General features: G+C 37.8%; 1 long non-coding RNA gene across 2 annotated transcripts; it reads left to right on the forward strand.

Moving 5' to 3' along the window:
* Positions 1–23,005: 23,005 nt before the first annotated feature.
* LOC126678932 (uncharacterized) lies at positions 23,006–23,762 on the forward strand. 2 transcript variants are annotated; one of them, XR_007640770.2, is made up of 4 exons: positions 23,006–23,211; positions 23,352–23,385; positions 23,531–23,585; positions 23,683–23,762. It is a non-coding gene; the product is annotated as an uncharacterized LOC126678932 (long non-coding RNA). The 2 variants fall into 2 exon arrangements; XR_007640771.2 differs by lacking the exon at positions 23,531–23,585.
* Positions 23,763–24,651: the final 889 nt, after the last annotated feature.

Raw genomic sequence — 24,651 nt, forward strand, 5'->3', positions numbered from 1 at the left:
CGAAACCGCTATCCTCACTGTCGAACACCACAGCCACGTCAAGATGGTCTTTGTAATAGGTCCCCTTAGATGCGCCTCTCCTCTGTTCTTTCTCCTGGATGAGTCTTTCGTAGCTCGTCACCCTGTTCGTTAGCTCGAACAAGTCACGAAACCTATGGCCCTCGAAATGCTCCCTCATGGCGAAACTCATCCCTCTTACCACCATCGGTACGCAATCGGCCTCAGACATTTTGGTGTAGCATCTAGTCCCGAGGTTTCTAAATCGGCCGATATACTTTTCTGCCGATTCGCTCGGTAGCTGCGAGATTCGGGCGAGGTCGGCCAGGGTGACATCAGGTGGTGCCTTGTAAAATTCCTCATGGAAGAGGATTTCGAGGTCCTTCCATGTGTTAACCGAATTGGGCGACAATCTAGAGTACCATGTAAACGCCATTTTTGTCAAGGAGCTGGCGAAAAGCCGGAGCTTCCAGAAATCGTGAGCAGCTGCTTCGCCACATTGGGCCGAGAACCGGACGACATGTTCAACCGTAGATTTCCCCTTCTCCTCGCCTGAAAATAGACTAAACTCCGGCACTTTATACCCCCTTGGGAAAGGGTATAACTTGTCGATCCAGTCTGGATATGGTTTCATGTACGATGGGCGAGGCATAGGTCGCAGGTCCACCCCGAGCCTCTCTAGCATGTCCACGAGTTGCCCTTGATTGTATATATTTGGATCGCCTCCCTCAGAATATGATCGTTCGCCCACGTTAGGCTCCTGGGTGTTGGCTCCAATAGCTCCCCCTTGTGGTCTAGCTTCGCCTTGTGGATTTGACAAGCTTGCCCCCGGGTGATCGGCCCTTCCTGAGAATTCGGCCTCGTTCCTCGTCAAGAGCTTAACGGAACCATATGTATATCCCATCTTGTTGGGTTGTTGTTCGGCCGAACCACTTGGTTGACCAAAACGGCTCGGTGTTTGGTTCTGTTCGGCCCTTCTGTACCCCTGATCGGCGGTGGATTGCCCAGAAAATAATCGCCCCAGGTTTTCCATTGCCTTGTTGAGGCCGTCCAAGTTCCGTTGGATCTGCCTTTGGACCGACGTTTGGTCGGCCATGATGTTCCTCATTACTTCGGACATCTGATGCATAGCACCGTCGAACATCTGCTTGTTCTCCTGCGCTATCTCGCCCCTCATGGCCGAGAAATCGGCCTGTGATAAAGAAGGGCGAGAGGGAGGAAGCTGACGTGAGTAGTCTATCATATCATCGGTCGCGTCGTCGTTCTTGTCCTTAGGCAGGTTCCCCTCGGTATCCGTTGTATTCGGCACCTTGTTTGATTGGTTCACCTGTTTGTCCTTGGCCATGGTTTCCGATCTATCCGAATCCGATTCGTCTACTATGTCACCTTCCTTCCGTTGTTGTCGGCGTATGGACCGAGCGTGCCTGGAATCGTCCTTAAAGTCCGTTTTTGTGCTAACCATAAACTGGTCCCCAGTGGAGTCGCCAAAAGATGTTCGCCTGGAAATATTCCGGACTCGAATCTTTGAATTTATAATCGGGATCGGTTTGAGGTTTGATGCTTTAACGAACCTATGTAGATATTCGCAGGGCTTGTTTGGTTAAAAACACTTAACCACGTGATCTAAAGAGTAATAATCTGGGAGTTATGAACTCAGGCGAGATTAATACCGAAAACTACTCCTAAATTAAAACAATCCGGAGATTGCGAGATAAAAAGCACTGGGCTTGGTTTTTGATTGATTGATTTGTTGATACAAAAATAATGAATCTCTGAGCTATTTATAGCTCCTCATAATCAAGACTCCTAATCCAACTAAGACTAAAACTCTAATAGAAAATCACTCCTAATGAGCTACAAATTCCTATAAAACAGAAAAAGCAATAATAAAAAGGCTTTTTGTTGGGCCTGAATCCCTAATAAGCCCGCGTGAAGTTCTACCCAGCAATTTCCTGGGCCGGTGTAAACAGTTACTTTTTAAAAAATTTCAAAAATTTGAAATACCTTGTTATACGCTCCACGTTCGTAACGGTTTCACTCACTTTCTTCCACGTGCTCCCCTCTTCATTTATAAAATTCTTTTGCTTTCTTTTTCCCGATTTCCCGATTTTCTTTCTTCTTTCCTTGCTGACTTTCATCCTTGGTGATTCTTCTTCCTCACAAGGTACCGTTTTCCTACTATTTACTTTCTTTCTTATCCATGACTCGTACTCTCTAATGTTGCTACTCCTTTTTCTGGTACCACTATTGATTATAATAGGAATTTATGCGATTTTTACTCTAAAATTGATGAAAACATGCTTAACAAAATTTGTTATTTATATGGAGTCCATTTAGATTATACTTTTCTCACGTGTGATAACCCTTTAATGCAAATAGTATGGCCACTGCTAGTAAGATTGTGTGTATCGAGAGCAGTTTCGCGACGGTCTGCGCTTTCCTTTTGATGCCTTTATTCGTGACTTTGTTATTTCGTATAAAATCTCACTATGACAAGTTCATCCTAATGTTATCCGGTTGTTGTGTGCTTTTTTTGAAATTATATGTGCTAAGAATGTTGTCCCCATATTGGGTTTATTGGCTGAGGTATTTACTGTCTTTCGTCGTGGAATGAGTTCTATCATTATTTTTCTTTCATTAGGGGTAAGAGGTTACTTTCTGGCCTCCAAAACTCACCAAATACCGGCAACATTCTTTCTTTTTGGTGGTTCATGAAACAACCTTTGCTTCCTTTCCATCCAACTAGTTAGATAAACCATTTAAAGCTCTTATCACCAAGTCTTCTGAAATTGACTTGCTCTTGTTGGACAACCTTATTGGTGCCTCTCGTATTAAGTGCTTCCGTGCTCTTGATTTAGGTAACAACTATCTGGTTTGCCTATTTCCTTAATATGTATCTATTGCTAATGTAGGAACTGACGAAATACTCAACCCTAGTGTTAAGGGTCAATCTTTCACTTGTGACCTTTTAGAGTCTACATCTCCTACTAATTTGGATTCTCCCTATAATGGTATGGTTTAAAATTTCTTCCTGACCTTGTTGATATTTCATTTTGTTTGATTGTATGGTTGTCTTTGAAGAAATGGAGTTGAGGAGTTAGGAGGTGTTGTTCTAGTGGCTGCTGTGTTTGGGGGTTCGCAGATGTCACGACCCATTTTCATGAATCGTGACCGGCGCTAGGGTATGGGTATGGTTGTACCAAAACCCGTAGCTCGCCTTGCGGATAACCAATTTATAACATTTAAAACAATGTACCTGCAGAAAACCACATGCTCGGGGGCAACCGAGACTCCAACCTAGTCTAACAGTACATTTAAGCAACAGGTATTCAAAGTATACTTAATCTCAATCCAAACTGTAATAACATGGCAAATCAATATATAAAACGAAAGTTACTGTAATCATGCCAAAGCTGAAAATTCATAGTTGGACTAAACCAACAAACAATAGTCTAAAACAATAAGCATAAGACTAAGTCATAAAACAACTAACACTACTACTGCGGTCTTAGAGTTAAAATAGTTCGACTCTTTTATTCTGAAATAAATAAAGAACCTCCGAGAATGAAGAAACGGAGATCGACCAATGCTCAAATCATAAACCTGGAAAATTTGGGAAAACAACGGGGTCAGATTTACTGAGTAGAGTTTATATAACCATTTACATTTATTAAGTTAAAAACCTTTAAAACTGTAATACCCCGTAAAATTATTAGTGTTTATTTTCGTGTGTGTCCGATTTTAATTGATTAGGACCTCAAAAATAGTGAATAAATTCACGTGATGAATTTATAAGTGTGAAAATGTGGTTTGGTATGTGTTATGCCTTAAATTTGATTTTTGGCAATTTTACGTGTTAAAAGTGAATTTTGTGATTTTTCACTAAAAACCGTCAAAATAATTATTTTAATTATTTTTAAAGACCCAAAAATATTTTAATTCAGCCCATATGTTATGATTTAATATTTTTGAATATTTGAGAAACTTGAATTTATTTTGCCCCTAGAGTTCGAATTATTTACAAGAATGCCCTAATGGCAAACTTGTAAATAATTGAAATAGCTAATCTAATATCTAGATATTTCTCTACTTAAGCTTGGTGCCCAAGCAATTCATTGTCTTCTTCATTTTGTGGGTGCCGAATACTCCATAACTCACAACACCAAGCTTTATTCTTTCATTTTCTCTCAAAAATTTGTTAACGAAAATTGACGGGAATATCGTGTAGATTGTTAATCTCTTATTGCATGTTGAATCAAGGTGAAAATTAAAGCTCAAAACCTTACTTTTATTTGCTGATGTTGATGAGGTTTAGAAACATGTTTAGGATTGTTAAAAATTATGTTTAATTGATTAATTAGTTGGTTTTAGTAATTGTTTAAATGGGTTTCGGTTTTAAATAATTTTTCCGTGAAAATTAAATTAGTTATTTTAATTTTCTGGGCTGATCTATTTGGTGGAATTAATACATGTGTTAAAGTGTGATTTTTATGGATTAAAATTGTTAAACATTTCGGGTATTAATTTAACGGTTTGGAGTTTGATTTTTAATGATTTTAAAGCTTAAAAATAGCTTAAAATGGTAAATAAAGGGATTTTTAATTTTCTGGAAATAATTTTATTTATGGATGAGTTATATTTGTGGTTGATGTTAATTAAATGTATAATGGTGAACTTTTAGCGGTTTAATAATCGGGTTTTGATTTTTAATAACTCTATTCGGCTAAAATTGTTGAAAGAGGGTATTTTTGTCATTTTTAATTTCTGGGCAGAAATTATTTATGAAAAATTTGTGAAATATGTTTGATAATTATTTGTGGAGTTTAATTGATTTTTGTGAAGTGTTTTGAAGGATTAATAATCAGTTTTGATTATTAATTGATATTTCGATTTTAATGGTTAAAATAATGGAAAATGTTATTTTTAAAATTATGGGCTGCTGTTTTTACAAGATGGAAATTAAAAATGTATTTGAAATTATTTTTGGTGAATTTCGGTGTTAAAATGGCTTAAAATGAATTTTTAAGCGTTTTTAGCGTTTTTGAGTTTTCCGGCCAAAACCACCGGAATACGGTGACCGGAAAATGAGCAGAGGGGATAGAGCATGTTGGCTCAGTCCTAAGCTCAGTTGGCAGCAGTTAGTGCCGAAATATTTTTGGCAGAAAATAAGGGGAGGCCGAGCCCCGGGTCAAAAATATTTTACGCAAAAATATTTTTGGTTATTTGTGAATTGTGGTATATTTGTTGAGATTTTCTAAAAATGTATTTTTAGAAAATTATGTGAATTGAATATGTGTTAGAATTATATGGAATTATAATTCTATGTTTATTTATGGAATTAAATAAACTATGTGGTGTATCGTATAGAAATACGATGACGCGGAAAGAGATAGTCGGAATCAAATTTGGTTTGTGATTATGTGGTTTATATGGTTGAGTCGGTCTAGAGTATATCCTAGAATTTAGAGTTATTACATTTATTAATGTTTTAATCTCTAAAGTAGATCCAGTGAATTTTGTCGCGGAAACCGGCGAGCAAAGGTTTTGATATTCGACGGGTGGTATTTTTAAATTTGGAATAAGCGAGTATTGTGAGTGTGTTTACAACTTATACTGCTAAATATTAGTATTAAAAATATTGCGAACTGCTTTACATGATTTGCAAATGCTTTATTTTATTTTGAATTTAAATCGCATGAACTATTATACATAGTTTTAAAACCGATTTAGATTCATTGAAACATGCTTACTATTGGGCGGCAATAGTGCTGTGTGATCACCGGTATTGCATTTAGAATGTGTTTGCATGTGAAAATGGTATGTGAAAATCTGGACGACGGTCTGGAAGTCAGGCGACGACCTAGATATATGGAAACAGATCTTCAGAGGCAACGGAATATAGACGACCAAAGGCAGGTAGAGAAACTGCCGAGATCTGAGAGGTTGAACCTTTTATTAAAAAAGTGAAATTGGCGACAGTATTTATGTACTGCCGAAATCCGTTGTATTGTAAGAAGAGTCTGGGACTTTCAAATACGTAAAATAAGAGTAATCAGATTTGACTGGCTAAAAGTACAAAAAGAGAAAATAAATACGGCCAAAGGAAAATAAAAGGTTAACCCGAATGGAATGGAAAAAGTGGAATATTTATGTTTCCTGTTTTGAAAGCATATAGGAACATGAATCATGCTTAGGGTTTCATATGAATCGGTAATCAGGAATGCATTGCTTTCATATTAATGTTTATTAGTACATGTTGTACGCATTCACTCAGTTTTTATAACTGACCCCGTTGAATATAATATTTTTACAGGCGAGTAGTTTGAGGTGTGGATTTCCAATTTCTTATTCCGGAAATCCCTGGTTTGAATAAAGTGAGAATGACTTTCCTTTGTGTGTCTAGAGTTGCAGTAGCTAGAGTAATGAACGATGATACCTTAGTAGTCGTTGGACTTATTTATACTTTATATTTTATAACGCTTAAACTCTGATATTATGTAATATGTGAATGCTGTGCGAAACTCCGAGCGACTGCACTTGAATAAAATGCGATGAACGCATCTGCATAATGAAATGCAGTTAAGTCCATAGAGAAATGGCCTGCATAGTGAAATGCAGTAATTACCATAGTAAGATGGTATGCATATTGAGATGCATTATAAACCATAAAGAAATGGTTTTGAAACTAAAATGCAATAATTAAAGAGAAAAATATGTGCATGTTTTAAATGGTAATTTTTATAAGAACGTTTTAAACTGCGATTTTAAAATGTTCGAAAATAATTTGAATTCTGCGAAAAAAAATTAAGTGATTTTTAATGTATTTTTAAGGCTTGCTACGGGTTTCGGAGCAACCACTCCCATTCCCTAGCGCCGGTCTCGACGCCGAGAATCGGGTCGTGACAAAAACGTTTAATAAAACATTTTCATTATGGATTATCAATGAAACCCTAAACCACAATTCTAAATCCATTGTCGTGTCGGTGAGACGTATCTCAATAACCGATCCCCGACCATCACTTAATAAATAGTGAGCCCAGGAGACGTATCTTCCACCGGTGCCCTCACTAAGGTGAGACGTATCTCAAACCTACCTCAATACCATAATCATTACCGGTGCGCACGCAGCCCCGATGATGCCCATCGAGTAGCACGTTCCAAATCAAATCCACAGTGCCGAAAACAGTTCAAAAGCTGTTCATACATATATATATACAAAATATAACATTTGCTTAATAAAGAGGTAAATAGAGATATAAACTCACTGCTTGCTAAATCCACGTGATCCTGACAAGCACCTAACTCTGGTTCGCCTCTGAAGTACGAACAGTCGACGGGTCTAAATAAAATATTATAATCATAATTAAAATCAGACCCTAACTCTAAAGAGTACTAGACACCACATAGGACTAACACAACACAATACCAATCGACATTTAATAATAAACACTTATATTAAATGCATTCCAAAAATAACCCAAGTTATAGAGTACAAATCATATAAATATATTTAGCATGATTCTTAAAATAATTTAAATAAACCCAATTTAAAATCAATATCAGTGAGTCAGCCGAATTAATAAAAACTACCAAGCTTCTTCCCACTTGCTGGGCGACCAAAGTCTAATCCGGTCCAAAAGTTTATTAAATTTATAAACCTGAGTTTATAAATTAAAATATTTGATACAATAATTATCCTATTTTTAAAATAGAATTCATTAACTTCAAATCCAAGTAACCCAAGTTACAACTAAAACTTAGCCATTTTAAGTTTATAAAAGTTTAAGGACTAAACTGTAATTTAGCCAAAATTGATTTTCGAAATTAAATTTAATTACTCTTCTTCAATTTAGTAATTTAAAAAACAAATAACAATCCAAATGTTATCCTATAGATAAAACTTAACTTGAATAAATATTTAGAAACTTTAGGGGCTAAATCGTAAATTAGCCAAATTGACATTTTAATTAAAATTAAATATAATTACCCGACTAATTATATAATTTAAGATATAAAATATTTAACGTATTCAATTTGTCTATTTAAAATCAAATGAGTTCAAGTTATTATCAAAACAAGATTAATATGTAAAACTAACTTGAATAGTTCAATTGATTTAAGTAAAACAATTTGGCGACCATTTTGGCCAATTAGCCATCACCTTCAAACAAATAACAACTCCATGTTTGCCATGAACACACAATATGTTACTCATAACTAAGTTACAGTAATCAATGGAAACCAAGTATATTAATTAAACCAAATCATTACCATAATCAATACTAACCCTAATTTGATATCACAACAATAACGTATAAACTCCAAGAATAACCTCAGCTTAAGAGAAAAACTATATACGGCAACCAAACATTTGGCAAAACTCAAGAATTATGGCGGCGATCGAAACGGCGACGAAACGATTTCAAGTTCAAGCAAAAGGGTTCTTTGTACGACTATGATATGATACAAAGGTATGATGGCAGCAAAGAACAAACAAAGAAACGTAGCAGCAAATCCAAAATATCGGCAGTTATATAGCTAAAACTAGTCGACATCGAAACGGCGACAAACGGAGGGATTTTTACGTACCTTTATTGATTCCAATACGTAAGGATCGAAGAGATCGCTGAGTCGATATGAATCGTCAAAGAACAATCGGATTACAACTAATACAAAGAGATAGGAATCAAGAACCGTAATTGACGATATCGAAACAAAGCAATAAGTTAAACGATTACTTACCGAAGCTAACGGATGAAAAGAGATGATGAATGATGATGAAGTTTCAAATTATCAAAGTGAGGAATGGCGGCTGAGTTTTTTGTTATAAGTCGAATGAAACATTAGGTTTAGATAAGAGACGTGATGCAAGTTATGTTTATAGAAAGGAAAGAAAGGTTTCTGCTGCAATATTCATGCAACATGAATATGGATTATTCATGTAGTACAAAAGTGTGGGCTTTTCATTCTTAGAAAAGAATGGGCCACGCTTTTTGAAAAAAGAAAAGCAATGCATGGGCTTTAATGCATAATAAAATTATATACACTTTTCTTTTTTTTTTTCTTTTTCTTTTCCTTTTCTTTTAAAAATAAAATTTAATAACACACACTAAACACGAATCAAACCACGATCGAATCAACGAGCGACTAAAATAAATTTAAATAAATATACAATAATAATAATAATAAATTACTTAAAACTTGACGGAATGCAAAAATTTATAATTAAAGTAAAAAAAAATTTAAAAATACGGGATATTACATTCTCCCTAACTTATTAAAAATTCGTCCTCGAATTTAGTACGCAACCAAAGTAAATCATAACAGCACACCAAGTACACAAACAAGTAACTAAAACACATCAACAACGATGCACGTACCTCAAGGAAAGAGGAGAGGATAACGTTTTCGCATATCGGACTCCGTCTCCCAAGTGCACTCCTCAACAGAATGATTTCGCCACAGAACTTTGACCATCGGAATGTCCTTGTTCCGTAACCTACGCACTTGCATATCGACAATCTCTACTGGCTGTTCCTCATAGGACAACTCCTGGTCAATCTCAACGCTCTGAGGCACAATCACATGTGAAGGATCTGAGATGCACTTCCTCAGCATAGAAACATGAAAAACAGGATGCACTAACGACATGTCTGGCGGCAGAACCAGACGATAAGCCACAGCTCCAATCCTCTCTGAAATCTCATAGGGACCAATGTACCTCGGAGCCAACTTTCCCTTGACACCAAAACGAACCACGCCTTTCATAGGCGAAACCCGAAGAAACACAAAGTCTCCCACCTGAAACTCGATGTCTTTCCTCTTCGGATCTGCATAACTCTTATGCCGACTAAAAGCTGTCTCCAACCGCCGTTTTATCAACGGTACCTTCTCTGAGGTAATCTGAATAATCTCAGCACCAGACAACTTTCGCTCGCCGACCTCTTCCCAGCAGATAGGAGATCGACACTTGCGTCCGTACAAAGCCTCATAAGGTGCCATCTCGATGCTCGCATGATAACTGTTGTTGTAAGAAAACTCGATCAACGGTAGATGAGTATCCCAGCTACCCTGAAAATTAAGAATGCACATCCTGAGCATATCCTCCAACGTCTGAATAGTCCTCTCAGACTGACCGTCAGTCTGAGGATGAAAAGCTGTACTGAAATCCAATCGAGAACCCAAGTATTCCTTTAACGCTTTCCAGAACCTCGAAGTGAAAACAGAACCTCTGTCAGAAACAATCGAAACCGGTACACCATGCAAACTGACAATTCTGTCGATGTACAACTGAGCCAACTTCGAAGCAGGATACGAAACCTTGATCGGAAGGAAATGAGCTGACTTGGTCATACGGTCAACTATCACCCAGATGTAATCGTACCCCTGTTGAGTACGTGGTAAACCAACAACAAAGTCCATGGCAATCCGCTCCCACTTCCACTCTGGAATAGGTGGTGGCTGCTGATAGCCAAAAGGCCTCTGATGTTCCAGCTTCACTTGCTGGCAAGTCAGACTCTTGGAAACGTACTCTGCAACATCTTTCTTCATTCTGCTCCACCAATACGTACCCTTGAGGTCATGGTACATCTTGGTAGATCCCGGATGAACACTGTAAGCTGACCTATGCGCTTTTTCCAAAATCTGGTCTCTCAAACCATCCAAATCCGGAATGCACAGTCTAGAACCAACCTGAGAACTCCGTCAACAAAAACAAACTCGGAATTCCCATCCAGATGGGTCTCATCCATAATCCGTTTCAATTGTGGATCCTCAGCTTGTAAAGCTTTAATCCTATTAATCAAAATTGGCTGCACCTGCAGTTGTGCCAACAGACTACCATTCTGAGAAACCTGAAAACCGTAGCCCGAAGCTATCAAACCATGCCACTCTCTAACCATGGGTCTACGTCCAACCTCAAAAATATGGGCCATACTGCCCGAAGACTTGCGACTCAATGCATCGGCTACCACATTAGCCTTACCAGGATGGTACTGAATAGTACAGCCGTAATCTTTCAGCAACTCTAGCCACCTCCTCTGTCTCAGATTCAACTCTCACTGATCAAAGATGTACTTCAGACTCTTGTGATCAGTGAAGATCTCGCAAGTCGCACCGTACAAGTAGTGCCTCCAGATCTTCAGAGCAAAAACCACAGCAGCTAACTCCAAGTCATGAGTAGGGTAATTCACCTCATGCTTCTTCAGCTGACGAGAAGCATAGGCGATTACCTGTCCATGTTACATCAACACGCAACCTAAGCCAATCCGAGAAGCATCGCAGTACACAGTAAAGCCCTCAATGACAGAAGGCAACGCCAAAACAGGGGCTGTAGTCAGAATCTCCTTCAGCTTCTCGAAACTTGCCTCACACTTGTCGGTCCACTCAAACTTAACACCTTTCTGTGTCAGCTTAGTCAAAGGTGCAGATTTTCGAGAGAAATCCTGCACGAACCGACGGTAGTAGCCAGCTAATCCAAGAAAACTCCTAATCTCGGTAACTGACCTCGGCCTCTGCCAATCCATAACCGCCTCAATCTTCTTCGGATCAACCTTGATCCCATCCTTCGACACCACGTGTCCTAAGAAGGTAACCTGTTCCAGCCAAAACTCGCACTTTGAGAACTTAGCATACAACTGATTCTCTCGCAAGGTCTGTAGTATAGTCCTCAAGTGATAAGCATGCTCCTCCTCATTCCGAGAATAAAATCAGGATGTCATCAATGAAGACGATAACAAACTGATCTAAAAACGGCTTGAAGACCCGATTCATCATGTCCATAAACGCTGCTGATGCGTTAGTCAACCCAAACGACATGACTAGAAACTCGAAATGCCCATAACGCGTTCTGAAAGCAGTCTTAGGCACATCGACGTCCCGAATCCGAAGTTGATGATGCCCGGATCTCAAGTCAATCTTGGAAAAGCACTTCGCACCCTGCAACTGATCAAACAAGGCGTCGATGCGAGGAAGGGGATATCTATTCTTGATGGTAGCCTTATTCAACTGCCTGTAGTCGATACAAAGCCGAAAGAAACCATCTTTCTTCTTAACACACAGAACTGGAGCATCCCACGGAGAAGTACTCGGTCTGATAAAACCACTGTCTAACAGTTCTTGCAACTGCTCCTTCAACTCCTTCAGCTCAGCAGGAGCCATCCGATACGGCGGTATCGAAATAGGACCAGTTCCAGGAACAACGTCAATGCAGAACTCGATATCCCGATCAGGTGGTAATCCAGGCAACTCCTCTGGAAAAACGTCAGTGAACTCATTCACTATAGGGACAGTGTTCATACTGCCCACCTCAGCATCCATGTCTCGAACCACAGCTAAGAAAGCTTGACAACCCTTACTCATCATTCGCTTTGCCTTGATCGCAGAAATCAGATTCTTCGGTGTCTCTGCCTTTTCCCCTTGAAAAGAAAAGGGTAGATCACCTGGAATCCGAAACTCAACCGACTTCCCTCGACAGTCGATCGAAGCATAATGGCGTGCCAGCCAATCCATCCCCAAAATTACGTCAAACGAAAGAACATCCAAAACAACCAAATCAGCACGCAAGTCTCTTCCATGGAAAACCACGGAACACGATGGATACACAACGTCCACAACCACACAGTCAGACAAGGGAGTAGAAACAGATAAAGGTTCACACAGACTTGTTGGTGTTACACCCAACTTAGCAGCAAAACACGTAGACACAAAAGAGTGGGTTGCACCCGCATCAAATAAAACAAGAGCATCTACAAAAGAAATTTGAAGAGTACCTTGCACCACTGCGTTAGATGCATGAGCATCCTGAGGAGTCAAGGCGAAAACTCTGGCCTGACCCTGACTCTGCTGCTGAGAGCTCTGCCCGGTACCATAGCTGCTAGAACCTCTACCACCGTTGCCACGGCCTCCAAAACCACGCCCTCCAGAACCTCGGCCCCGCTGGCCACCAAAAGAAGCAGCAGGTTGAGAAAACCTTGCTGGTGCAGAGAACGCTGGTCTCTGGCTCTGATAGGATGGCTGAGCGACACTAGATGCCGACATCTGCTGCCCAGATGCCTGATACTCTCTAGCAAAGTGACCCGGCTGGCCACAAGTAAAACAACCTCCTGGTGCTAAACGACACTCGCTCGGATGTCGACGTCTGCAATTCTGGCAGAAAGGAAAACTAGCACCTCCACCGTTACCACGCCCAAAACTGCGGCTGCTACCGCTGTTTCCCGAACTGTAGGTGTATGGATGATAACTCTTCTTGACACCCCTCTTCTTGCTCTTGTACTGAGAAGGTGCCGATTGGTAGCTACTACCACCACTCTGCTGTCCAGGGCCAGAAGACTTCTTGGTCTGAGAAGGACCAGAAATATCCCCAAACTGCAATAACGAGCTCTCCATACGCCAAGCACTGTCTACTACGTCTGTAAAGTCTCTGCGCGTCTCAGTCAGCAAACTCACAAAATCGCGCCCTAAACCTTTTACGTATCTGTTGTTCACCCTTTGTTGATCTGTCTGCAAGTCCGGAGCGAACCGACCCAACCTCACAAACTCTGTCGTGTACTCAGATACTGACCTATCATCCCTAATATGTGAAAGCAACCTGTCTCTGTGACCCTCTGTCACTGAAAACGGCAAGAAGAAAGCTCTGAATCTCGCCACAAACTGAGCCCAAGAGATGGTAGCCGTGTCAGCATGAACATAGCCACGAAACCAGTCCCCAGCTGAACCCTTCACGGATATCTCGACTAGAACGACGGTCTGACGCTCAGTAGCCTGAAGTCGCCGAGCATTCTGCTCAACCTCCTCGAGAAAATCCAGCACGTCTCCAGAACCGTTAAACTCAGTTGGTTTCAGCCTCATGTAAGCCAATACCAGATCCCTGTCAGTGGTTCCGACACCACCAACTACTGCACCACCAGCCTGTGGTTGCTGTTGTTGAGCAATCTGACCCAAAACCGCATACTGATCCTGCAAAGCGACCTGTCCCGCTTGCAGCTGAACCTGGTTGAGTTGTAACGCAGCGACTCCAGCCAAAAACGTGTTGAAGTCGAAATCGTCCAACTCAGGTTGTGCCGCACCTGGTGCTTGAGCACCCCCTGCAGCACCGCGTCCTACGCCTCTGCCTCTACCTCTGCCAGCTTGGCCTCGGCCACCACGACCTCGACCAGCTCGACCCCGACCAGCTGGGCCTCTGCCTGCTAGTCCTCTACCAGCATGAACCTCTGGTTCATTCTGATCCACCTCCATAGAGATCGCGTCATCAGCCTCAGCATTTTGCTGAGCCGCAGCACGAGTACGAGTATTCATTCCTAAGAATGAAACAAGAAAAATTTTAAATAACACAACAAATTTCATACCCAAGCATGAAATAGAACAAGCACCAATTAAGATTTCCCGAGAAATCAACAACGATAAAAATTTATTCACCCAAGTGAAAATAGTAATACAGCAATTAACAGACATAATTGACTCACGACATTCCTATAGGTGTAGGCAGAAAGTTTTGAAAACAAAAGATGACGTTTCAAAGACAAGACTCGAGTCCTAATTCCGTAGTAGTCCCTACGGCAAGTAAACCACTTAACATGCCAAAATAATTAAACATTAAACATTTTAAAGGCCTTGGTTTGAAACCAAAGCTCTGATACCAAGTTTGTCACGACCCATTTTCATGAATCGTGACCGGCGCTAGGGTATGGGTATGGTTGTACCAAAACCCGTAGTTAGCCTTGCGGATAACCAATTTATAACATTTAAAACAATGTACCTTCAGAAAACCACATGCTCGGGGGCAACCGAGACTCCAACCTAGTCTAACAGTACATTTAAGCAATAGGTATTCAAAGTATACTTAATCTCAATCCAAACTGTAATAACATGGCAAATCAATATATAAAACGAAAGTTACTGTAATCATGCCAAAGCTGAAAATTCATAGTTGGACTAAACCAACAAACAATAGTCTAAAACAATAAGCATAAGACTAAGTCATAAAACAACTAACACTACTACTGCGGTCTAAGAGTTAAAATAGTTCGACTCTTTTATTCTGAAATAAATAAAGAACCTCCGAGAATGAAGAAACGGAGATCGACCAATGCTCAAATCATAAACCTGGAAAATTTGGGAAAACAACGGGGTTAGATTTACTGAGTAGAGTTTATATAACCATTTACATTTACTAAGTTAAAAACCTTTAAAACGTTTAATAAAACATTTTCATTATGGATTATCAATGAAACCCTAAACCACAATTCTAAATCCATTGTCGTGTCGGTGAGACGTATCTCAATAACCGATCCCCGACCATCACTTAATAAATAGTGAGCCCAGGAGACGTATCTTCTTACCGGTGCCCTCACTAAGGTGAGACGTATCTCAAACCTACCTCAATACCATAATCATTACCGGTGCGCACGCAGCCCCGATGATGCCTATCGAGTAGCACGTTCCAAATCAAATCCACAATGCCGAAAACAGTTCAAAAGCTGTTCATACATATATATATATATATATATATATATATATATATATATATATATACAAAATATAACATTTGCTTAATAAAGAGGTAAATAGAGATATAAACTCACTGCTTGCTAAATCCACGTGATCCTGACAAGCACCTAACTCTGGTTCGCCTCTAAAGTACGAACAGTCGACGGGTCTAAAAAAAATATTATAATCATAATTAAAACCCTAACTCTAAAGAGTATTAGACACCACATAGGACTAGCACAACACAATACCAATCGACATTTAATAAACACTTATATTAAATGCATTCCAAAAATAACCCAAGTTATAGAGTACAAATCATATAAATATATTTAGCATGATTCTTAAAATAATTTAAATAAACCCAATTTAAAATCAATATCAGTGAGTCAGCCGAGTTAATAAAAACTACCAAGCTTCTTCCCACTTGCTGGGCGACCAAAGTCTAATCCGGTCCAAAAGTTTATTAAATTTATAAACCTGAGTTTATAAATTAAAATATTTGATAAAATAATTATCCTATTTTTAAAATAGAATTCATTAACTTCAAATCCAAGTAACCCAAGTTACAACTAAAACTTAGCCATTTTAAGTTTATAAAAGTGTAAGGACTAAACTGTAATTTAGCCAAAATTGATTTTCGAAATTAAATTTAATTACTCTTCTTCAATTTAGTAATTTAAAAAACAAATAACAATCCAAAAGTTATCCTATAGATAAAACTTAACTTGAATAAATATTTAGAAACTTTAGGGGCTAAATCGTAAATTAGCCAAATTGGCATTTTAATTAAAATTAAATATAATTACCTGAGTAATTATATAATTTAAGATATAAAATATTTAACGTATTCAATTTGTCTATTTAAAATCAAATGAGTTCAAGTTATTATCAAAACAAGATTAATATGTAAAACTAACTTGAATAGTTCAATTGATTTAAGTAAAACAATTTGGTGACCATTTTGGCCAATTAGCCATCACCTTCAAACAAATAACAACTCCATGTTTGCCATGAACACACAATATGTTACTCATAACTAAGTTACAGAAATCAATGGAAACCAAGTATATTAATTAAACCAAATCATTACCATAATCAATACTAACCCTAATTTGATATCACAACAATAACGTATAAACTCCAAGAATAACCTCAGCTTAAGAGAAAAATTATATACGGCAACAAAACATTTGGCAAAACTCAAGAATTATGGCGGCGATCGAAACAGCGACGAAACGATTTCAAGTTCAAGCAAAAGGGTTCTTTGTACGACTATGATATGATACAAAGGTATGATGGCAGCAAAGAACAAACAAAGAAACGTAGCAGCAAATCCAAAATATCGGCAGTTATATAACTAAAACAAGTCGACATCGAAACGGCGACAAACGGAGGGATTTTTACGTACCTTTATTGATTCCAATACGTAAGGATCGAATAGATCGCTGAGTCGATATGAATCGTCAAAGAACAATCAGATTACAACTAATACAAAGAGATAGGAATCAAGAACCGTAATTGACGATATCGAAACAAAGCAATAAGTTAAACGATTACTTACCGAAGCTAACAGATGAAAAGAGATGATGAATGATGATGAAGTTTCAAATTATCAAAGTGAGGAATGGCGGCTGAGTTTTTTGTTATAAGTCGAATGAAACATTAGGTTTAGATAAGAGACGTGATACAAGTTATGTTTATAGAAAGGAAAGAAAGGTTTCTGCTGCAATATTCATGCAACATGAATATGGATTATTCATGTAGTACAAAAGTGTGGGCTTTTCATTCTTAGAAAAGAATGGGCCACGCTTTTTGAAAAAAAAGAAAAGCAATGCATGGGCTTTAATGCATAATAAAATTATATACACTTTTCTTTTTCTTTTCTTTTTTTCCTTTTCTTTTAAAAATAAAATTTAATAACACACACTAAACACGAATCAAACCACGATCGAATCAACGATCGACTAAAATAAATTTAAATAAATATATAATAATAATAATAATAATAAATTACTTAAAACTTGACGGAATGCAAAAATTTATAATTAAAGTAAAAAAAAATTAAAAATACGGGATATTACAGCAGACTCTCTCTATTCCTCCTTTCTCTGCTTCTAAGCCTCCAACGAAGAGAATTGACTCCTCCTCCAAGGAAATCTCTGATTCACGATCTCGTCCAAAGTCCAGTTCTGCAAAGTGAGCCAAGCTTAATGTTGATTCTTGTCTAGACCCTCGTGGCTGGATTGAAGAGAATTTTGACATTGCCACTGTTCAATCCTCTGAAGTGTCTAGGCTCTACTCCAGTTTCTTCAGTTATCAGATGATATAGATGCCTGGAAGTCCATCTCTTCAGATGATCTCTTCGGCAAGATGGATGCCACATTGCTCCAGGTATCTTATGTCTACGTACTTCTATTTTTTCTCTTATCTTCTTTACTACTTCTTGATTAGATTGTGCCTTGCAAGTTGTTCAAGGTATCTCTGTCCTTCGTCAGTAGAGGAACACCTCCGTTCTCAAGTAGAAAAATCACGAGCGAGAGGTGACTTCTTTGCAACGTTTTGCGGCAGCGGAAGTAAACAAGCTGAAGGGTACCTTGCTGGCTTATGTGGATAAAAATTAAATTCTAGAGAAAAAGGTTGTTGGTCATGATACTACGATTGACGAGCTTTGGAGTGTGCGAGAGAAACTCCTCATTGAGAAGAGGGAGAGCAGAAGGGACACAAATGCCCATATATCAGGATGTCTGACTGACTTCTGCGACACTACTATTGGCATTATTTGTCAAGACCATCTAACTTCGATATTGCCAAGTTCTTGTCTATAGATCTTAAGGCTCTTGGTTAGAGAGTGGTGGCTAAGATAGCTGCGAAGAAAGGAACTGATGTGGGGTCTACATGTGGCCAAGAGAGAGCAAAAGAGCCCAAGTCTACGGCCCTGTTTTTCAATTTGCGGCTACCACTTCTAACTCTGGAGGTGGTTTAGCTTCTTTTTAGAGATTCATGTTTTTACGGCTGCTAATCATGGAGAAGAGACCAAATCATAATAGGAAGATGAAGGAAATCTCATTATTGATGATTATGTTGAAGTTCCTGCCCTTGAAGATAAGGGTTTTAATTCTGTGCCAAAGGGGGTATCTGGTTCCGAGGTTGCCTGGGATTCTACTACAATGTAGATGGATGTTAATCCCTCTGATGGGGTATGGTTCTTAGGCTTTTTAGGCCTTTGTTTCTAGCTGGCTAACTTTTTTTTTTAATAAATGCCTTGTGAGGCAAATTCTTCTTAGTTCTTTCTTTTTAGAGCACTTATGTTTTATTTGAAATGGCTCACTATTTAGATCACTTGTATAATAGAATATGTCACTCATATTCTTAACACCTTAAAAATAGATTCTATCACAACGTGATAAGGACAATACGTAATAAATGAACATTTAGTTGATGAGACACTTTGTTCAAATAAAACATATATATCTTTTGGCATTGGGATTAGTTCTACACATATACACGATCAAATGGCCCTAATACATACTACTAACACTATCTATCTAGTGGCCAAGAGCCAGCAGTCCCCTTCCCATCTGAGCTTGAGGAAACGTCGGATTGTTATGGTTTCCGGTTAACTCTGGCGATTGAGAAGTTCTAGACCATTCTCCTGATGAGGCCCCGGTAGTAGTAGAGATGATGTGCCTTCGGTTGCATGTGGAGACATTCTGTAATACCCCAAAATGTTTAAGTATCTAACTGGACCAAGTGTCCAGTTCTGATTCGCCAGGGTGGCGATATCGAAAATAATTTCCAAGAAATTAAAGTAATTATGCGGAATTTAATATCATATTCCAATTCTAAAGTTGGAATTTGAATTAAAAGGAAAAATGTCAAGAAAAGTCCAAACTAGAATTCAAGGACTAAAGTGGTAATTTAACCAGTTAAGTCCCGAAAAGGAAAATTATTTCGCCAAGGTCCGCGAAATATTTTATAGTAATAGTGGTAAAAGTTTCAGGTCAATTGGAGACCTTTTAAAAATTGGACGCGGATGCGTTTTGGGCTAAATTGCAACTTTTGAAAAGTTCAAGGACCAAAGTGCAAATTTGCCAATTAAATATCGAGAATAGTAATTAGAAGATTATTGCCGGAAAATATTAATATTGGGATTCGTATTGTTTATTGGATATAAATAATACGTATACGTTATGATTAAAGTGTTAAATAGTTAAGCGAGAGATTAAATTGAATAAAAGAAAAGTTCAAAGGATAAATTGTAATAAAGGAAGAAAATAAAGATCAAAATTAACCTTTAGCCATGTTATATATAAGAAAATGATTATGAAGTAAGGATCAGAAGAAGGATCCAGAAATCATTCGTTCTTACCGATCGAAACATCGTCACTTCGCCGTTTCTCCGTTCGGCGTCCGTTTCGGACGATTTTCGTGTCGATCTCTTCGGAATTCAAGCCTCTACCTCTCCCAAGAATCAAAACAAGGTGAGTTCCATGTTTTTGTGACGAAAAGTGAAGAAATAGGGGCTGTTTTGACAAAAACCTACTTTAGATTCGTATACATCGGAATTGAGGCGGTTACGGTTGATTTCGAAGTGATTAAAGTGTTTATAACATGTTTAGATGAATTGGGTATGAATTGGTATGAGTTGGGTATGAGTGATTTGGAGCCTCGGAAACGGTCCGTATACGTCGGAAACGTCGTACTCGGAGTGGGCACGACGTGCACTACAAGGGTGCACGACGTGCGCCACCAGAGGTGCACGACGTGCGCCACCAGAGGTTCACGACGTGCGCCACCAGAGGTGGACAACGTGCGCCACAAGGGTGCACGACGTGCCCCACCAGGGGGGCACGACGTGCACAAGGAATGGCACGACGTGCCCTTCATGAAAATTGAAGGGCACAACGTGCCAAGCTAGCACGACGTACCCTACTTCGATCGTGACCTCCGGGGGACTTCCGGGAGAGAAAATTGGCTTCCGATGGCATGATACGGGTGTAGAACTCTGACAAATGTCTTAAAATGAATATTAATAAGACATTATAGCAATGAACATTAGCATGATGAGTAATCAAGATATGAATAGAGATCTATAGAGAAAGATACGTTTAGAGCACGACGGTTATGTTTCGTGCTTTTGTCGTGTTAGGTATCTAGTGCAGTTTCAAGAACAGGATTCTCTAAGTATGTGTTTTAACGATAGAATCCTGTGATAGATATGACGGACTATCGAGCTACGAGTATGACGAACCAAGAAGCTCGACGAGGATTGACGGACCAGTCTCCTAGAGCTTACGTTCGGATATAAGGAATAGCGGTCACTGTGAGTGGCACTTTACTTTTGCGTATTGTTATTTAAAAGTTAATATTTGATATATTATGATTAAACACATCGCATAGTATATGATTTGATATGTAGCATATCGAATTGCTTTTATCGATTGTCGTTTATTGTTATTATTGAATTATTATAGTTTTGAAACGAGTGTGTGATCCGAGAAATTGTGCTACCTATTGAGTCAATAGGATTGTGTGATCACCGGTAAGTGTGTTAGTCTAGCGTGTCTAGATTTTCATCGTGTCATGGAATTATATCGAATATCTAACATCGTTTATCGAATCGTATCGAAGTTGGAAATTGTATATCGAATGGGATACGAGGTTTAACTCGGTTGAATTATCTCGGGACCCGTATCCAGTGGGTTTAACTCGGTTGAACTATCTCGGGACCCACACCTTGGGATTAAGAGACGGTAGTGGTTTAACTCGGTTGAACTATCTCGGGACCCTACCCATCGGATCGATCGAATTGATTATTATTGCTATGGATCGTAAATAAGTTATAGATCGTATTAAGTATCGTAATTAGGGTTTCAACCGGATCTAATACCTGGATAATATAATAGCATGTTATATGATATTTTGATATCGAATATTGATTTTGTATATACGAGTTTTTATCATATGCGATGTCATGTTTTTAATAATACCGTTAGTAACTTGCAAACTCACTCAGTATTTTCCCAAATACTTACCCCTCACTCTGATGTTTGCAGGTAGACGGAGTCGGATCAGACAAACCACCTTCGTTTTGCCAGAAGTCGATGGACTTTCACAAGTATGAATTCCTAGAGCTGCAGTAGTCAGTAGGCGTCAATAGAAAACTTGTGAATTGATTTCAAATAGTTAATTCTTAATGTAAACTCTAATATGATATTTTAGTATCTATAAGTATAGTATTTAAAAGAGTTTTTCCGAAGACGTTTTATATATAATATTATACTTTTAAATGCGAAAAATTATTAGTGGTTTTAGGCTTGCTACAGGTTTCGGAGCTACCACTCCCATTTCCTAGCGCCGGTCTCGGCTCAATAATTTGGGTCGTGACACATTCCTTGCAGTTGGTTGTGACTTCTTGTAACCTACCCTCATATCAGCTCCAAAGGCTGGTTCATCTGGGTTGTCACTAACTATTACTGTGGTGGTACATGAGTAAGCAGAGTGGCCAATAATCCCGCATCGGAAGAAAATGTTCGGCATTCTTTCATACATGAAGCTAGTCCATTTCTTTTGGCCATCTTTAGTGGGGCAGTTGAAGCCTTTCCTTATAGGTTTAGTCACGTCAAGATTGACGTCGTAAGCTCTTATATACTGATTGGTTGTTGGCTCGTGATGTGGTTGAGAGGTGTAATAATGTTGGGTCAAGGTAGTTATGTTTGAAAGGAAAATAAAAGTTAGAAAAGAGGATGGACAGTTGAGAAGTAAAGAGAGATACAGTAGAATAAATGAGTTTCGGAGGTGATTGTTGGTATATTAATGGCTTTAGGGTTAGGTGGTCTTAAGGAGCTGAATAAAACTCAAGAAGAGAGAGAGGGATAAACCATAGAAAACATCGATGTATACCCCAAGAGTCATTTAGTTATTGATTTTTTGTGTTTTTTTTTTTTTACTTGTTTATATCTAGAATAAGAGATTGTATTTCATTAGAATATAATTTTTTTTTATTAAGATCCATTCCCCATAAATAGTTAGGATTTCTCATTATTTTATATTAACAAGTTAATCAATCAAAAAATAAAGATAAGATTTTATCTTTCAGTATCCTGATTGAAATTTAATTTAGGAATAACAATAATATTAACCTAATTTAAATTTTTTTAATTTTAATTTTAATTCTTGTAGATATTAGTTTAGTTGTTAGTTAAATCAAAACTCTGTTTATTTTCAGGCTTGAATCGGTTACAGCATCGTAACTAGGGGGGACCAAAAACCGAACCAAACTAGAAAATCGAACCGAACCGAGTTGAAAATAAATATGGAGTGGTTAAAATGGTTTCTATGGAGTGGTTTGGTTTTTAAATTCTGAAAATCACAGTTTTCGGTTACGATTTGGTTTTTAGGCTCGGTTAACCGAACCGAACCGAAAACCAAATTGATAAAACGACAGTGTTTTGATAATTTTTATACATACTATATATAGCCTCTTTAAAACTCCCAACTCTAATCTTCTTTATTTTCTGTCGTTTCTCTCTTATCACTCAGTTACCCAAACCCTAAACTCCTCTCCTTCCTCTTCTATTTACTCAATTATTCATCAAATTTAACTTCAAAAGTATTTATTTCTTTATTTCTCCTTTCTACTCTGCATCCTATTCTGTGTTTCTCAAAATCTTTGATTTTCTTCTTCCCTTATTGATCGATTTGTGAGACTTCACATGTTTAAAGGTTAGTAGTTGAGCGTGCTATTTTTTTTTTGCGTTTTGCTTTTGGTTGTTCGAATTTTTAAGATTCATAGATTCGCTCTATTGTTACATATAGTTATTTTTTTCATAGATCTAATTTTTGTTCTTGATTTGTCGTTGCAGATGTGGTATTGCAACAAAAAGACGAGATTACGAGGTAAATTTTGGTTAATTTTTTGAAATCGTTATGGTAAATCTATGAAAATTTGTTAATTTCTTGGTCTTTTAATATTTATTTATTTCTTCCATTTTTGCAGACTGGTTATAGATTTATAGTTATTTTCTTGATTTAATTTTTGCAGGAGATTCGAAATAATAAGGTAAATTTTGGTTAATTTGTTTGGATTTTAATTTAAGGTTATTTGTAAAATTTATCAATTATTTAATTTCTTTTATTTATTTGTTATTCTGTTTAATGAATGACTAATTAATTTTTGTTTTTTTATTTCTGCAGGAGGTTTGTTTGGACTTCTTTCTTACCAAGTTTTGTGTTGGTTTATTATTTTAGCTAGAGATGGTAGATTAAAGTGTAAATGTAATGTAAATTGAATTAATGTATTAAAACCATATTTTTGTTTATTTTTGTTTATTTTTTATATATTTTCTTATTTAGAGTTGTAAATAAATTTTATGTTTTTTTATACGGTTAACCGTCCGAACCGAACTAGAAAAAACCGACATTTCGGTTAACCGAACCGAAAAAACCGCCAACCGATCTATGTTGTTTTGGTTTTTAATTTAATAGGGGTGGTTTGGTTCGAGCATTTCGCACACCGAACCGAACCGAACCGTGCTCACCCCTAATCGTAACGGCATGAGATCCAATCATAAATTCAAAACTTCAAACTAGAAAATAATTTCTTTTCGAACACAAGCAATGTTACAATAATATCACACTAGTTTTCATTCCTCAAATAGCCTTCATTTTTTCAATAATCTTTTTTTAATTCCTTAACTTATCTTTAGCAAGATTTAAGAGGAGATTACTCCCTCTATGTCTTTTTTTAAATTATTTATGAAAATACTCTTCCAACTTTTTCATATTCAAGCGTGCTCCTTTTAAAGTTGGATTTGCACATATACGTGTTCTTTAACTTCTTTGCTAAACACAAATTTCTTTGTTAACTGATGTTGTGAAGAGTATATTCTAAGATGCTGACTCCTTACTGATAATCAAGATTCATGATTTCGCACCGCTTTTTTATTATTTTTTTGCTTTTATTATATTGAGTATAGAATCACAAATACCGTAGCTTTTATTATATTGAGTTGCAGGCCGGTGTCAATGCAACCACTATAATGCCGAGCAGCCGTGTTACTAGCTCAATGCCATGTGAAATTTTTCATATTTTCAAAATATGAAAACTTTCATTAACTCCCATTTTAAAGATAAAAATGTCATTAATTCTGAAAAATTGGAATA

Source organism: Mercurialis annua, linkage group LG4, assembly GCF_937616625.2.
Source record: "Mercurialis annua linkage group LG4, ddMerAnnu1.2, whole genome shotgun sequence".
NCBI classification, from domain to species: Eukaryota; Viridiplantae; Streptophyta; class Magnoliopsida; order Malpighiales; family Euphorbiaceae; genus Mercurialis; species Mercurialis annua.